The 16,208-nt window shown below is 45.4% G+C and overlaps 1 protein-coding gene across 1 annotated transcript in view; it reads right to left on the reverse strand.

Annotated features, from left to right (window-relative positions):
* Positions 1 to 10,316, reverse strand: part of KIAA2022 (KIAA2022 ortholog) — a 101,643-nt gene extending 91,327 nt beyond the window's left edge. The window contains exon 1 of the mRNA XM_014955276.1: positions 10,216 to 10,316. The gene's annotated coding sequence lies outside the window, so the exon portion shown is untranslated. The remainder of the gene's footprint in view (positions 1 to 10,215) is intronic.
* Positions 10,317 to 16,208: the final 5,892 nt, after the last annotated feature.

Below are 16,208 nucleotides of genomic sequence, written 5' to 3' on the forward strand. Positions count from 1 at the left end.
GAGGCAGCTGCTTCCACTTAAGCTCAGCACATTTCACGAGATGAGGATAAAATAGAAGCTATTCCGTGTTTGCATGAGATTCCAGGGAGCCACCTCTATGTCTGGCATTAACAAAGCGTCCTTTTACAGCGTGTTTCTCCCCGTCTTACCTTGGGCTTCACTTGATCAAACACCGTTCCCCACCGGAACGTATGTGACCCAACTGGCTAATGACGAGCTGTCACCTTTCTGACGAATCAGTGCTTACACCTTCTGAAAAGGGATATATCAAAAGAAGCCCCGGTGCTTTGCAGCTCCGCAGGCATCCACGGCGCGGGGGTTTCAGGCTGCCTTGGAAAGGCTGGTGCAGCACTTCCACAGAACCACACAATGCTATGGGGTTGGAAGGGACCTCTGGAGATCATCTCCTCCAACCCCCTGCCAGAGCAGGGCCACCCAGAGCAGGTCGCACAAGAACGTGTCCAGGTGGGGTTTGAATGTCTCCAGAGAAGGAGACTCCACCACCTCCCTGGGCAGCCTCTTCCAGGGCTCTGCCACTCTCACAGGAAAGAAGCTCCTCCTCATGTTTAGGTGGAACTCCTTACATTCAAGTTTGTGCCCATTTCCTCTTGTTCTGTCCCCGGGCACCACCAAAAAAAGCCTGGCCCCATCCTCCTGACACCCACCCTTTAAGTATTTATAAGCATTGATCAGATCCCCCCTCAGTCTTCTCCTCTCCAGACCAAACAGACCCAAGTCCCTCAGCCTCTCTTGTAAGAGAGATGCTCCAGGTCCCTCAGCATCTTTGTAGATACGCAGGCAGTCCATGCTATTTATGTCTATTTTTGTCCCCAGATTCAAGGGGGTTTGGGGTGCAGGAGATGCTGCTTGTTTATTTTTAAGCAGCGACAACAGAAGGCAACATGTGAGTTGTTAAAGCCCCTCTGAGCCATTAATCACAAGTTAATGAACGTCTTATGAATCACTTTGCCGGTGCATAAACCCCAAAACTACTCCAGGGCTTTCTCTGGGGCTCAGCACCATGGGGTGGGATCTGGGGCACTCGGAAAGCGGGGCCATGACAAGGCAGAACAGACACTGCATTGGGGTCACTCTGCCCTTTCAAAGGCACAAGCGAAGTTCTCCTTCATTCTCATCCAAACAAACACAAAACACACCTGGGAACTGGGAAAATGCCTCAATTCACATTTTCAAAGCACCTCTCCTCCTGCCTGCAGCTCACAGGTGGGGAGGATGCGTGTGCCCAGGTCTCCCAAGAGGGATGAGATCTCATCCGAGCAGCTAAAAACCTGGTAAAACGGGGCAAGGAGGAGACCCAAGCAGAGTAGGAGACCAGCCAGGGCTCTGTTTCCCATCATGTCCAGTAATGTGTGTTGATATCTCCAGGCTGATGTCCCTACCACAGGTAACATTGGCAGGGAAGAAGCAACAGTTGAGTTCACCCCTAGGACAGCGGTACCAACCTCCAGAGAGCTGGGTCCACCTTCTGGATGCTCATCCAGCGCTTGTGTTCCTCTCCGAGTCCATGGAAGAGATGGGCTCTACCAAGGCTCGGCAGCTTCTGCCCATCCAAGGCAGTGAAAAGCTTTGGGTGCACCCATTTGCCCAGTTGTGCAAACGGGTTACGAGGGTTGCTCACCAGTACAGAGCCCTTTGGGGACTAATGCTGAAAAGAACAGCTCATATTTTGCATTCGGCTTTGCAGAATGGTTAAAAGTGGTGATGATGTCAGATGAGCATTTACTCACACAAACGGAAAAATAGTTCAGTAAAATAAAACTGAACAGAGAGACAGGTTCCCTTTTGTCTCCTTTAGCAGCACAAGGCAAGGGACTGATAGATTAATTTTTAAAATTTCATGCTAGAAGAATCACACTCATTTAATAAATTTGGTCTAAATATTAATTTAGAGAAAGTTTTCCATGCTTTCGGAGTTTGGGGAAGATTATTTTAAAACCCAGAGTGTATGTTTCCAGCTTATGTTCTGTTTCTCAACAGGTAGGACGGGCTGGTAACCAGGAACAAAAAGGATGACTCTACTGAACTGAAACCGTCCCGATTGACTTCGTACACTTCAAAGTCCTTCACCCAGAAGTCAGGCACTGCAGTGCCAACAGCACACGTGGTGCTTTCCACAAGGCACAAAAATACAAATATAGAAAGGCAATTGCAATTTAAATCACTAAGAAAAAAATTGATTTTTGAAACTCACACCAAATGCAATCAGATTCTATTGAAATTCAATTATTCTTTGTTATGTTTAAAAAATTTTGTTAATATGTATCTGATTCTCCTGGAGAATATCATTCCATTAGAAAGCTCTCCAAATTTCAGAACTGATGCTTATGTGTAGTCAGAGAAAATGTTCAAAAATGTACTTGTCAGCTCATGTTGCATAATAGACCGTGTTTCAAAGGAAAGCAAGTTGCACACTCAGTGCCTGCAATTACAAATTACCACCATGAGTCATGTTTTGGGTTCGATTGCACGTAGGTGCCTCATGCCCTAAATCCAAGTTGCCAGAGTTTCAACAATTGAATTTTCAACAGCACTTGCACTGACAACAGCAACAAAAGCCAAGCACCAGCAGAACCCTGGGTAGAGGCTACGGAGCAGAAAACATCCACTGTGCCCCATTATCTTGACATTGCAATTCCAGGAAATAATGGAAAACCAAAAGCAGCTCCTGAGTTCTTACTCCTAACCCCAGGGGAGGTTCAGATTGGAGATTAGGAACACTTTTGGCACGGAAAAGGGTTATGAAGCCTTGGAATGGGCTGCCCAGGGAAGGGGTTGAGGCACCATCCCTGGAGGGATTAAGAAGACAGGTTGACATAGTGCTTAGAGACATGGTTTTGTGATGGGGTTTTTTTAATCAGAGTTAGGTTGATGGTTGGACTAGATGATCTTAAAGGTCCCTTCCAATCCAGACAATTCTATCAATATACAAACCTCAACAGCAAGAGTAACCCTTTCTTTTTCCTCTCCATCCCCACAAAGTCCTTTTCAGACATACAGGACCCGACCACTGAACAATGTCACCATTGACCAGACAAATATTAATACATAATCCCCGTTAGATTGTGCAACTGATACCTCCTATGGGCTCTGCAGAGATCTATTAGTAACATTTATTAGTGTCCTTTAACAACTCCGTAATGAGTTGCTTAAAAAATAAAATACATCATTTTTTATTGTAATTCCTGCCTCTTTAGAAAGACGCAGCTCATTGACAAATAAAATCTACCTACTGAACAACAAGGCCTTAGCTGTGACATTGTGAGCAGTGAAATAACACTTGGAGAATAGATGTATTCAAGAACCAAATATCCCCAGGGAGCTTGGACGTTAAAAGCAACAGCACTTGCAATTTTGGATATACACGTCTGAAACGTCCTTCCTAGGCTACACCACAAATTTCACAGGTAAGAAAAACAACAGCAAGAAAAAAAAACCCAAAAAGCCACAACCCCAAGTGCTAACCAGAACTGCGATTCAGAGAGGAGGGATGCTACAAACAGGGCTGCTTTCTCAGCTACCAGCAGGACTTCTCCTCTTTGTGATTTACAGATACTTAAAAACAAGTAGGTTAATGAAGCAACAATACACTGACTGCGGAGCGCTGATTAATACAAACTTCAGAGCACAGTGATCCATGAGCCAATTCAGCACTGAGGCAATGTCCAAGCTGTTTGGCCGGGCTTACTGAGAAAAGGGGCCTTGAGAAAAGTTGCAAAGGATTTATTTAATAATATTAACTAAATAAAATAATTCCTGCGAAACAACTGTGTGTATATCCACTGTATGCGGCCAAAAACAAAGTATGGATAGTTTACAGTAGTCTGCTTTTCACTCTGCATTTTGATCTTGGCTTGCTTCAGTATTTTCACTTTGAGCTTTTTAATTTAAAAGGAGTTTGGTCCACCGAATCGATTGCCCAGTTAACCATCAGGACTCCAAGTGAGCCCCTGACACTCCCTCTCTTTGCCTCAGTTTCCTTTTCTCTAAAGCAAAACCATTAGGGATTAACCACAGAAATGCTTGGGAAGCATTACAAGGGGCAGTGGTTTTAAACTGAAAGAGGGGAGGTTAAGATGAGATCTGGGGAAGAACTTGTTTGGTGTGAGGGTGGTGAGAGCCTGGCCCAGGTTGCCCAGAGAAGCTGTGGCTGCCCCATCCCTGGAGGGGTTCAAGGCCAGGTTGGAGGGGGCTTGGAGCAACCTGGTCTGGTGGGAGGTGTCCCTGCCCAGGGCAGGGGGTTGGAACTTGATGATCTTTAAGATCCCTTCCAACCCAAACCATTCTGTGATTCTATGAAGTGTTTTGAACACTTAAACACACCCCAGGAGCAGTGTAAGGTCGTGCCATCTTGGCTCAAAAGCACACTCAGCCCAAGCCTAAATCTATGCGGATACAATCCAGGCATCACCTCCCAGAGCTGGGTCTGAACACCCGAGGCCATGCTCTCCTAGAAAAAAAAATGTGCTGCTGGAAGAGGGAAGCCATCCAGCCTCTGTCCTCACCTCCAAAACCAAAACATTTGTATGCACCCAAGCACTGTGGTCCTTCCAGCTAACCACAACGTACTGCAGCAATATTCTACATTTTTCTTCTTTTTTTGCAACAAAAAACTTAACGAAGGTACAATTTCTCATTTGTACATCAGTATTTCTACCCGTCACCCAAAATGAAGATTTCCTGAGTCACACCAAATAAAAAGAGAGAGAGAATTGAAAGGGAGGGACCGTGACCGGGGTTAGTAAGACCACACGAGGTGGGTTTTTTAACCAGCTTTTCCATCTCTGACAACGGCGTAGCCAAGCCCAGAAGCGATGTGAACGGCACGATGGCTGTTTAGCAGTCAATGATACGCTACTGGAGGTCTCAACCCAGTTCTCAGTGAACAAATGGTTGTATAAAAATAGCCATTACCTAAGACGACCATTTTCATTCCAGGACAAAAGAACATCAGGCTGGAAATTGCAGAATTAATCCCTTGAGATTGCAACCCACCACAACGTCTTATGTTTAATTTGCAGTGGGGAAAAAAAAAATAATAAAAAAAAAATCACATAGTGGCGACCAAGAACAAAGGACACATAATAAGAATTAATTTCAACCTGAGTACTGCTGAAACACAGGGCAAATTGCACCCTCTATTAAAAGTTAGGCCAATGGCTACTGGCCATCACCTGAAAATAGAGGTGCTTGCTTTGTTGCCCCTTGAATTGTTATTGCCCAGCTTGTTTGCTGTCAGATTCAGCCTAGGAACAGGCACCAAACCTGAAGATATCAGAGGCAACTCTGCTCTGGCCACGTTTTGCCCTCCTTACAAGTGATGTGTGGGACTGCGAGTGATGCTCCAGCACCAGACTCTTCTGCTACAGCAATGGTTATTCTGAGTTTGCCACCATCTAACCCAATTGGTAAAAAAAAACCAAAAAAACCAATTTAAAAATAAAAACTCAACAACAACATATTGACAAACAAAGCAAAATAAAGGTGGTGGGTTTTTTTTATTTGACTCCAAATGTCTCTGCTGTCTGGAGATACTTTTCCCTTATATTTTAAAAATTTATGTCTATCATCCCCTAATGAAAAGGCACACTAATTGGAAAGTATGGACAACCTAAAAAGAAGAGCCCATGTGTTCCCTTCCACCTAACCTGCTGCATCTCCTCCTTCTTCACACTAAAACTCACCAAATTTATCACAACAAAAACCTGTCCTTTAGAATTCCAGGCTGGGGCTGCACTGGGATGGAAACGAAAAGCTACAAATCAGTCTTCCAAAAAGCAGAGCGGGATGGAAGGGCCATTTCTACAAGGTGAGCATTTATTTGTTGTGACTCTAATGTTATTAAAAGAAGTAGTAGATTAGCACCGGGTTAGCACTAAATGCAACAGCTCGTGTACGGTGACTAACCGGGGCAAACAAGGACAACGTTTAAATGACGCAGGGGAGTCTGCAGCTTAAGCTGAATTCTCAAAAAAACAGATACCCGAAAGAGCGAAGGTGTAGAAGGAAGAGGAACTGATGATCATAATGACAGAGCCAGCTGCCTTCTGCTGTGCTGAACCTCCTGAAAGAGGCTGGCACCGAGGCATTGTCCCCCCCTTCCACCGCAGCACCCGACAGCTCCCACGCCCCCTCCTTTCTTCCCTTCCTCCAACCCCAAAATCAAGCTAGTGCATACAAAGGATTAAGAGGGAAAAAAATATATATATATATTTAAATAATAATAATAAATAATCAGTGAACCTATTTTTTAGGGTTCACAGAGAAACCTTTTAGGCACGGCCCAAATGTCAGGGTCCCCCTGCAAACGCCGGTCTGCAGGTGGCAGCTGCATTCTGCTGTCGGCGGAGCGTATTAAAAACATCCGTGCTCCCTATATATGACTCGGTATTTAGGGAAGAGCTGGCAAAGGTTATCCCTAGAAGTTTCCCCCCGAATGACTACCGATAGGAAGGAAAAGCAAGCAGATGTTGGATGACTAACTTGAATGTGCTCGAACGGGATTTTTGGAGCAGTCAAAAAAGAAAACGTCCCCAGGGGATGCATCTAGATTTTATGTTCGGCACGGTGCATATTCATTAAAAAGCACAGTCACTGGTGTAGGTATGTGCTAACACAATATTGTTTTAACACAGAGGGAGACCGGGACCAACGTTCATCTCTAGATACCTCTGAGATGCCCCACCACCACCCGGGTACCCACAGCCCCGGCTGGGGAGAACTGCCCTTGGAGAAGAATTTGGGGATTCTTTGAGACATCATGTTGTAGCAAACATTTTAGAATGTGTTTTGCTGCTTCTATCCTGTTTTCACCAATACATGCCTGATGTGTCTCTTAAGGAGGTCTCTCATTTGGTTCGCATTGTCTAACTGGAAAGAGTATTTTGGAATGGAGAACACTTGCAGTTTTCAGTGCCTAAAGAGGGACTGCTGAAAGAAATGAGGAAACGGAGACAAAGAGGAGTGACTGACACACATTTTGTCTTAGAAGCACTAGTAAAACCTGTGGTTAGCCAAGGTGCAGTTGAAGCTGAAGCCCTGAAGGCAGAGCCTGTACTGCTGAGCAGCTCCTGACAAGAAATGGAGCTGGAGGGGAGCAGATGCCACCTCCAAGAGCAGGTCACAGCCACGCCAGGTCACATCAGAGGGTGAGAACATGTGTCAGATCCAGACCACACCATATACCTACAGCCAGTCACTCCACCATGCTTCTCCTACTGCAGACACTGGCACAACCCACCCAAACCGACCAGGCTGGGCATTGCTGCATGTCCCACCACAAGATCACAACAGCGTGTCAGGAACAGCACAGGTTGGGACCTGCAGAACAGCTGTAAAACATCTCAAGAAGCCAGTATTGAACTCAGAGGCCTCTGACTCAAGGACTTGCTGGTGCCAATTTCACCCAGGAACGTGGTCATCTGGCCAGGTTCAGCAGGGTGGCTGGTATCATCCACAAGGGATTGCCCATGGTCTTCCTCAGACCACTTTACCCTCTGCAGATGACAAACAGCACTTTGGGACCACTCCTGAGTACATGCTTTCCTCTTTCACTGCCCATCCAAGCCCCTCAGGAACTTCAGCAGAGGAACTGAACGCCACGGGCCCCAGAGCCTTGCATTTAATCAGCTCAGCCTTGATTTATACTCCTGCCTCTTATGGAGCCCAATTTCTGATGCTGGAATCCTGATTCGCTATCACAACCTTTAGACCTACAGCCAAAGAATGTCATTTTTAACACCGGTCATTTGGCAAACCACAAAGAAAGCTCACAAATCCAATAAAAGAGGTTTTTTTTAAAAAAAATATATAATAATAATAAATAAAAAAAAGCAAGCAGCAGTTCTGGCCTGCTGCATAGCAATGGGGAAAAGCACACAGTAAATCACCCGTTCGACCGCTGGGCAAGGGCCAGCATTCCCTGAGAACCTGGCTGGCGACAGCACTTTCTCAGGTTCCCCACAATGGGCTGCTTGAATTTGCTTTTTAACTACCCAGAGGTCTGACATCAGCCTTTGCTGGCAAAATAGTCGCAAAAAAAAAAAATAAAAAATGCCTAAGTGCCTGGTGTGCTGCAGCTGCGGATGGACACAGAAAGGTTCAGATTCAGCAGAGCCTCCAGGATCCAGGTTTTTGAGAGGGGACCCCACTACAAGCGAGTTACAAGTAAAAAAAAAAAAACCTACCTCCATTTAGAACTGAGAAAATAAGGATAAAGCAGTAAAACGTTCAATAACATGTGCAATACCCCACCTCTTTTTTCTGTCTCCCCACCCATTTTGTTCAGCAGTTGCTCCTCTGGAGCAGGGACCGTCCCTTGGTGCCGGCACAGGGGAGGGCTCTCCATCCCCAGGTCTCACATACCCACAGCTACTCTTGCAGGGAAACAGATGCTCAGCCCTCGTCTACACGGCTTCAGATACTGTCCTGGTACACCAAAACCAGAGCCTCGTACAAAATTAGCTTGTAAATATCCACACAGAGCAAAAAGGCGACGGATAATCGTTAGAAAAGAGGCGGCCACGCTGTTTACACACCCAAGATAAATCTGATCTCCATTTCATGGGTGTGTAAATCAATCTAACAGCAAAGGGGCAAAGCACACCCTGCCTCCACGTCACCTTGTGTGTTTGTAGCACCCACACACGAATTTTCCAAAGGCTATCTGTAAAGAGTGCACTGCAGAGAGAGAGAAACTGAGGCAGCAGGGGCAGCGATGGAGCTATCTCGCTTCCATCTGTGTTTAGCCTGTTCCTCTGCTCCTCTCTGACTCACCAGAAAAATAGAAGTAGAGGAAACCGCTCACAGATTAAGCTGAAAAGCAAACACAGAGAACAAAGGGATGACTTCACGCTAAGGAATACAGGCAGTCCAGTAACGCTGCGCACCAGTTGCTCCCAAATTTTACCCTGGTAGCGTTTCATATCCCTCTTCAGTGAGAAAAAGCACCGGGGAGATGGTGGGTTGCGTGTTGTTGTGGTTAGAGAGAGGACTATATTAATCTGTTAATGCAACCCCAGTATTTTTACATGGAAACTCCAGGCACAAAATGTCCTCAGGACAAGTGGTCTCATAATTGGTTAAAAAAGGCAGAGAGGGCAGTCTCTGAAACATTAGGCTGGCAGCCACCTATATACACAATTTCAGCACTAATTCTCTTCCCTCCACGGCCAAATCCTGCTATTTACTCCTACCTACACAACACCAGGCAGATGGGAAACACTCAGCATAATTCTTCACTCTTATCCCTCCAAAACCTGATTTGATTTCTTATGCATCAAGACAAAAATCATATTAAACTGCAAGGGAGAGGAGAAAAAAAAAAAAACAACCACCCAACCAGCTATGCTACACGCAGGATTTGCATCTGATCCCAAATTTCCTTCACACCCAGCGCGTACGTTTTGCAGATTTCTGCCGTAGCAGGACTTTCATCCCTTCCTCAGCACAGCCACTGCTTGTCTGGCGGTGTGAGATTGAAGTAGACAAGTGTGAAAGAATCATATAGGGCTCAACATCATTAGGCTCATCCTGAAAGCACAAGAGTTGACAGGTCTGAGGAAGCAACTTCCCGTTTTTTCCCCCGGGGCTCAGATTTGGGGGCTTGGAGGTTGGGGACAGAAAGGAAGATCTTTAGCAAAATAAAGCCGAGGAGGCTGGGTGTTTGTCTCTTTCTTTGCAATCTTGGGGCAGTCGTGAGGCTACCAGGAGCGTTAAAAATTATGAAGAATTAAATAACTACGAAAGCCTGGAGTTAAACGTAAACCCAAACTGCGAAAACACAATGAAAGTTCAGCCTGTTAGAAATAATGTACCGGGCAAAACATTAACACATTTACACTTGAAAGTTGTGAAAGAGTCAGAATCATCCTGCTTAAAATGTATCAGTCAGGCAAGATCTGATTTCGGGGCAGAGCATCCTGCAGGTACGTAAAAGAAAGTACATTGAATAGGCGTCATAACACAAACATCCATTTATTTTCTGCCAAAAAGATCAATGTCCTCTCGCCACAAAATAACGCTCCCTGCAAAGCGCTCGAGTTCAACTTGCTCACAGAAAAAAAAAGGTCACAAAATCAAATGCCCCAAAATGTTTCACTTATTAAAACAGGCCCTCTTGAGCGCTTTGGGGCGTTTGTCCTTATTTCGGAGAGTTGTATTGGTACGAAAGAAAAAATAAAAATAAAATACTCTCACCTTAAAGGCCGGCAGATCAACACTGCCTGAAAGGTCAACTGGACTTTTCCCAACTGAATCGATTGCAAAGTCCAGGCTTCACCCACTGAAAAAGCCAAAGCCCAGTGGTTTAAAGCTCCTGGCTGTTATGTAGGCAATGATTACCCTGCAAGTCATTACAGCTGAACCCCATCTTCCTCGGTGTCTTGTGATAACCAGCATCTGTGAAACAAGAGGTGAGCTTAAAGTAATAACTGGGGGGATTTGGTGGGTTTTTTTTGGTTTGGTAGGGTTTATTTATTATTTATTTTATTTGTATGTGGAAATCAATGCACTCAACATCAAGTCAAGTAAACACATTCCCTGCAGCAATGGCCATCAAACAGGCAGCTACGTTTGGTACCAGCTGTAACTTCTTTACTGGCCTCTCAGCTTAGCCTTGGTCAGAAAACTCTGCAATAACTCCATCTGGACAGCCCAGAGGCTCAGATCAGAGAGGAAAGGTCACTGATATATAACCAAATTAATGTGGTACATAAACACACCAATGTGATCTGTCAGTCTGGGAACCCCAAAGCACCACCCTCCAAAAGCGCATTTTTCCACTCAGAAGACGGGCAGTCCCCTCTGTGGTAGATTTAGTTGTCAGTAAGAAAAGCTTCTGCATTCTCAGATGCATCCATCACTTCAAAATGCCAGGTTTAAAAAAATAAATAAATAAATAAAAAATCACTGAAATTCAGTAATGCCCTGCTCCCCAACACCTCCTCTTCCCACCTGAGGGCCATGGTTTAGTGGTGGATTTGGCAGTGGTAGGTTTACACTTGGATTTGGTGACCTCAAGGGTGTTTTCCAACCCAAATGTTTCTATGACTCCAAGCTGTCTGACCCAACAGCCCTGAAGTCAACTCAGCCTGAGTTTCAGATTCCTCAGGACAGGAGGAGTCCCACAAAGGTAAGACCACCTGCACGGTTTTCACAGCGAAACCACAGCAGAAAGCTGTGTAAGTACAGACAAATGGCCAAACTCTTGTTCAATTTAACAGTCCCTGGGATTTTAATCATAAGTTTTGTAGCACTCACCTTAACACTTCTGTTCACAAATTCCTTTCTCCCCTGCCTCCCCTAAAATAGACTTCCAACTCCTGTAGCTGCAATAAAAGATTGGAAGAGACACCAAAATACATCCTCACAGCTCAGAAACTAAGTGAGAAATAAGAAGCCACCTCAGCTAATTGTGTAAAAAGTATCACCTGATTTTGGGGAGGCCACTTCATGATTTTTTAAATAATTACACCTGGCATACAGGTTACTCTGGGCATATGTACTCACTAATTTCCAGCCCAGTGTCAGCTTTCTAGATAATCCCCAAACAATACTGTAACATAATACACACGTTCCAGATCATCGTTATGCCCAGGGTATTAAACAGCACTGATGAATAAAGGCGGAATGAATATTTCAAGGGGTTGCAGGCAGCAAGAGTAATAGATGGGGATGAGAAGGGAGCAACTCCTAACCCCAGCAGTTCCAAGGCACAAAGAACATTGGCTTTCAAAGGCCATGACCAGCCAAAATTTCCAAGAGCGAGCCACAATTCGTGGCTTTCCCATTTATGAGTTCCCCAGGTGAGATATTTCAACTGCTTGGTTTCCAGAGGATGGACATTGACGGCTTCTGAGATCATCCCTCCCCATCACACAGTGGTGCCCAAACACTAATGCTCCTAGATACTTGGTTCTTATCTTTCTGTGTCTGAGTTCCTCGATTGCAACATGGGGAAGTTCCTTCAAAACAATGATTTTGTAGTTCCCAAGGTCGTTGGGAGGGGCTGATTAATCAGCATTCAGAATGTTCCTCGAAAGGAAAACAAGCGATGGAGATGGAGTCTCCTCTTTGTCACTCGCTGATGTCGGACGCACCCCACACCTGATTTCCCAAGTCCTGCTTGGTGAAGTGAAATCCCCACAGCAAGAAACTCTTCTTGACGTTAAGGTGCTTGCCAGAAAACTCACCCGCTCCTATCTCCAAGCAGCACAGAAAGCCTCTCCCAAAACCTTTCATGTGTCTCTCTACACGTCAAGCTCCCTTTCTTCTCCCTTTTATCTTCATATTTAGATAATTCTCACTAAAAGCAAGGTGGTCGTTCTCGCAAAATTACCATAACGCCTCTTGATGGACTTTTAAGATCTCTCCTGCTTGTTACACACTACTTGGGATGTGTTTTGCCAAAGAAGCGAGACATTGTTTATTCTTGTATTAGGAAGACAAAGTGTTTCCCACTTAAGGGCTTCATCTCTCTTAAAACACCCGGCACAGCAGAAAGCGAGTGGCGTAAGCGAAGGGAAGAGATTCCTAACAGCAATTGAATTTCAATTTCATTGATTAGTGGTATCGCCAGCGTAAGGAGATTTAATGCCGGGCCCCGGTGTAAATTGGATTCCAATTGCTGTCCCTGTGTAAAAAAAAGGGGGTCTCACAGAAAGGATTAAACGCAGGCCAAGGTTGCACAATGAACCCACTGGCTCATTCACAATCAGCTTTGTGTACTCATTAGAAAAGGGAGCTAATCACCCCAGTTTGTGCTGGTTTCAGAGCTGCCAGCACAAAAGGCTGTGACCTCCCACTGAGAGTCAAAGACAAAATATCCCTCTTTCTCCCATGTACGAAAAACTCTCATTTTGTGCCTCTAAAATTCAGCCTTCTGAAGGATCCACAATAAAAACCAGCTGCGGTCAGCAAGATTCGGCTACCCCTAAAATTACAATTATGTTGCTTAATATAGAGGGTGAATTAGGAAAATTAAACATCTGTCCAGTAAGGAGTCTACCAGTGACCTAGTTTTGTCCCAGTGTGTGGCTTTGCTTGTAAATGTATTAGGAGCATGTGCAATACAACAAAGCGCTGAAATTTCCTAAGCAATCTCACAGGTAATCAAAAAGATCTTCTACATTTTAAGCGGCGCGCAGAAACGGGTTCCCAGGCTTGCTGGCACGGCACAGAAAAGCTGAGGACTTAAACCAAAAGCCACATCTAGCAGAAAGCCAAGAAGCTCTGCTGGCCAGGGAAGCTTCTGAAGCAGGTAGCCACAGGGCATAGAATCATAGGATGGTTGGAAGGGACCTTAAAAATCATCCCGTCCCACCCCCTGCCCTGGGCAGGGACACCTCCCACCAGACCAGGTTGCTCCAAGCCCCCTCCAACCTGGCCTTGAACCCCTCCAGGGATGGGGCAGCCACTGCTTCTCTGGGCAACCTGGGCCACTCTCACAGCAAAGAATTTCTTCCTAATATCTAATCTAAATCTCCCCTCTTTCAGTTTAAAACCATTCCCCTTGTCCTATGGCTCCCCATCTCTCCCATAGGCCCCTTTAGGGACTGGAAAGCTGCTATAAGGTCTCCCAATGTTCCCCCACCACCCCTTTGGCTGCACACAGCTGCAAATATATACAAATATATACTAAAAATTAGTCCAAGGCTGGACACCAGCTCGGCCCCTGCACGCTCCGTGCCTCCGTTGTGAATTTACAGGCTCTGGTCAGGTGGCTGCCCAGGAGCTGAAGGCATCCCACCACTGTGGGATGATGCACACCTCCATGTACTGTGTGTCCCTCAACACTCTTCACATCTCCCCACTGAAATTGCATCTGCTCAGCCCCTCAAAACCAGCCTAGGCAGGCAGGAATGTCCTCCCCGGGGTGATGGAGCCCCAGCACACTGCCTGGTGGACCTCACCTTGTCCACTGCTCTCCTGGGCCCTCAGCAGGCTTTAGGCCACCACGTTTCCCCAAGCAGATCTGTATCCTTACCCCTCCCATTCATCATCTTGAAATAGCTCGGTGACGCTGCCATCAAATGTAGTATCAGCAATGTGGCCGTGTATTTTTAGCACAACAAACATTTTGTCCTTCTTGAGAGGAGTTAATTGCCCTGTTTGCTTTTCCTCCTCCGTTCCTCCCCATCTCCTGGGGAGGAGCCGGTCCAGCAGAACCCCTTTCACCGCGCATCATGTGCCACAGCACAGGAGATCATCTGAGATAGAGATATTAATAAATAAAAGCACAGAGACCCCACTGACCGGTTGCGATGCTGGAGTGAACTGAGAAGCATCACTCTGACAGAGACCCCCCCAGGTTCTGTACAGAGAGGTGTCACAGAGACCAGACCCCCATAAGCAATAAACTCCATCCACTTCATGGACATTTCAGGAAAAAGCAAAACATAAGAACAGTTAAGATCAGGAAAGGTTTTAATCTTTTAAATCATCAGACCTCACAGTATGTCAAATCATCCTTTGGCTAGAATATAATCCTTGGTTTCCAAATTCTCTCTTAATATCAAAAACCCCGGGCCAAAGGAAAACTTCCAGCATCTATCTGTTCTCATATCAGGAAAACAAAGTTTGAAATCCCAAGCAATCTGAAAAGATGGGACCAATGAACACAACACGCTTTTATTGTGCCTTTCAGAGACTCAAGGGGACGCCGTCCCTCGCTCTCAGAGGGAATGAACCCGATGCACAGCGGCACTTCTGCAAGGAACCACCAGTATCAGGCACACAAGAAATCTGGCACAAAGGCATAACACAGAAAAATGAGTGGTTAATCCACTTGCTCCTTTTCACACCCCTCCCCAGGCAAGCGTGTCACCAGGAGAAGGCACAACCCAGCACGACGTCGTGGCTGCCCTCCCAGCTCCCTCCCAGCCCGGGGCAGTGGGACACATCACTGCTGTCCCAGGGAGAGGAAAGCAGGTCAAGGCAACTGCAAAACCCCAGAGGAAAAGGTCAGGATGGTAATTTTTATATTAGATTTTTTTTATTTATTTTTTTGTTAAATAGCGGATGTTTAACAGGTTGGAAGAAATCAGTGGACCTTCAAGAAGGATCAATTCCGAAGGTGGACAGTCCCAAAATGTGCTGAAGGACCACTCCTGTCAATGGGGAAAAACCTCTCTGTCCACAGGGGCCTTTGTCAGACAAATAAAATCTTCTGTCAGCAGCTGCACACAAAATCTCCATTGCTGGAGGATAAAATCCGATTGTGCGTACAACTGAGAAGATGTTATCTATTCGCTACCTATTGGCGCATAATGCAGTTGGTAAAAACAGTTTAACCTAAAAGCCCATTCTCCTCTCTCTTTAAAAAAAAAAAAAAAAAAAAAAAATGTCGGCCTATGGCACCAACTGTAGTTCAAATTTCTCTCTCTGCCAGTTTGTATATAAATAGAAAGTGTTTTATTAAATGATAACCTGTTGGCAATAAGAAGGGGGAGTACCCTAGATGCTTTTCAGTGAGAGCAATTTTAGACTTCTTATTTTTTTAGTATATATCAGAAAAAGTCAAATCCAAATGACACACAGAACTCACAGAGGATTAAAATTACCTCCTGAGATTAGAGACTGAACGATTCCCCTACACTTTGTGAAAAAAACATGTGGTTTTTTTTGTTGGAGTTGAAACATATGGACCAGTTGGAAGTCACTGTGTCATCTAATAATATTCACTGATTTATTGTCCCGGGACATCACTGTTTAGCAGTTTCCTATGTCACTAAGGTGATGCTGCATGGCACACTGAAGCACTATTTCACCCAGCATTTATGCAGCTCGACCAGCGCCCCACCACAAGAGCGTGAATCTCTCTGCTTCTCCGTCAATATATTCACAAGATTCTCCCACCAAGATGATAATACTCAATCTGCACTTATTTTCCAGATCATCAACTGGACTTCTGCACGCCTTACAACCTGGTCTTTGGCATTCTCAGCAAGAGCAGCATTAGGTCCAATGATCGTTATCTCCATGACTTCAATTTTCCTCTCAGCCTCTTGCAATCTTAAACCAATGCTTTCCAACTTCTTATCCACTGCAGCATGAATAGCATCTCGCTTTTCTATAATGTCTGCCAGCCACTTAGTGAGCCCAGCGCTGCTTGATAAGCCAAATCCATGCCTCCCCGACGGCACGAAGCCGAAAGCAGCCAAGCCTGACCCACCCAGCAAGAAAGAAGTTTG

This window comes from Calidris pugnax, unplaced genomic scaffold (genome assembly GCF_001431845.1).
Source record: "Calidris pugnax isolate Ruff unplaced genomic scaffold, ASM143184v1 scaffold38, whole genome shotgun sequence".
NCBI lineage: Eukaryota > Metazoa > Chordata > Aves > Charadriiformes > Scolopacidae > Calidris > Calidris pugnax.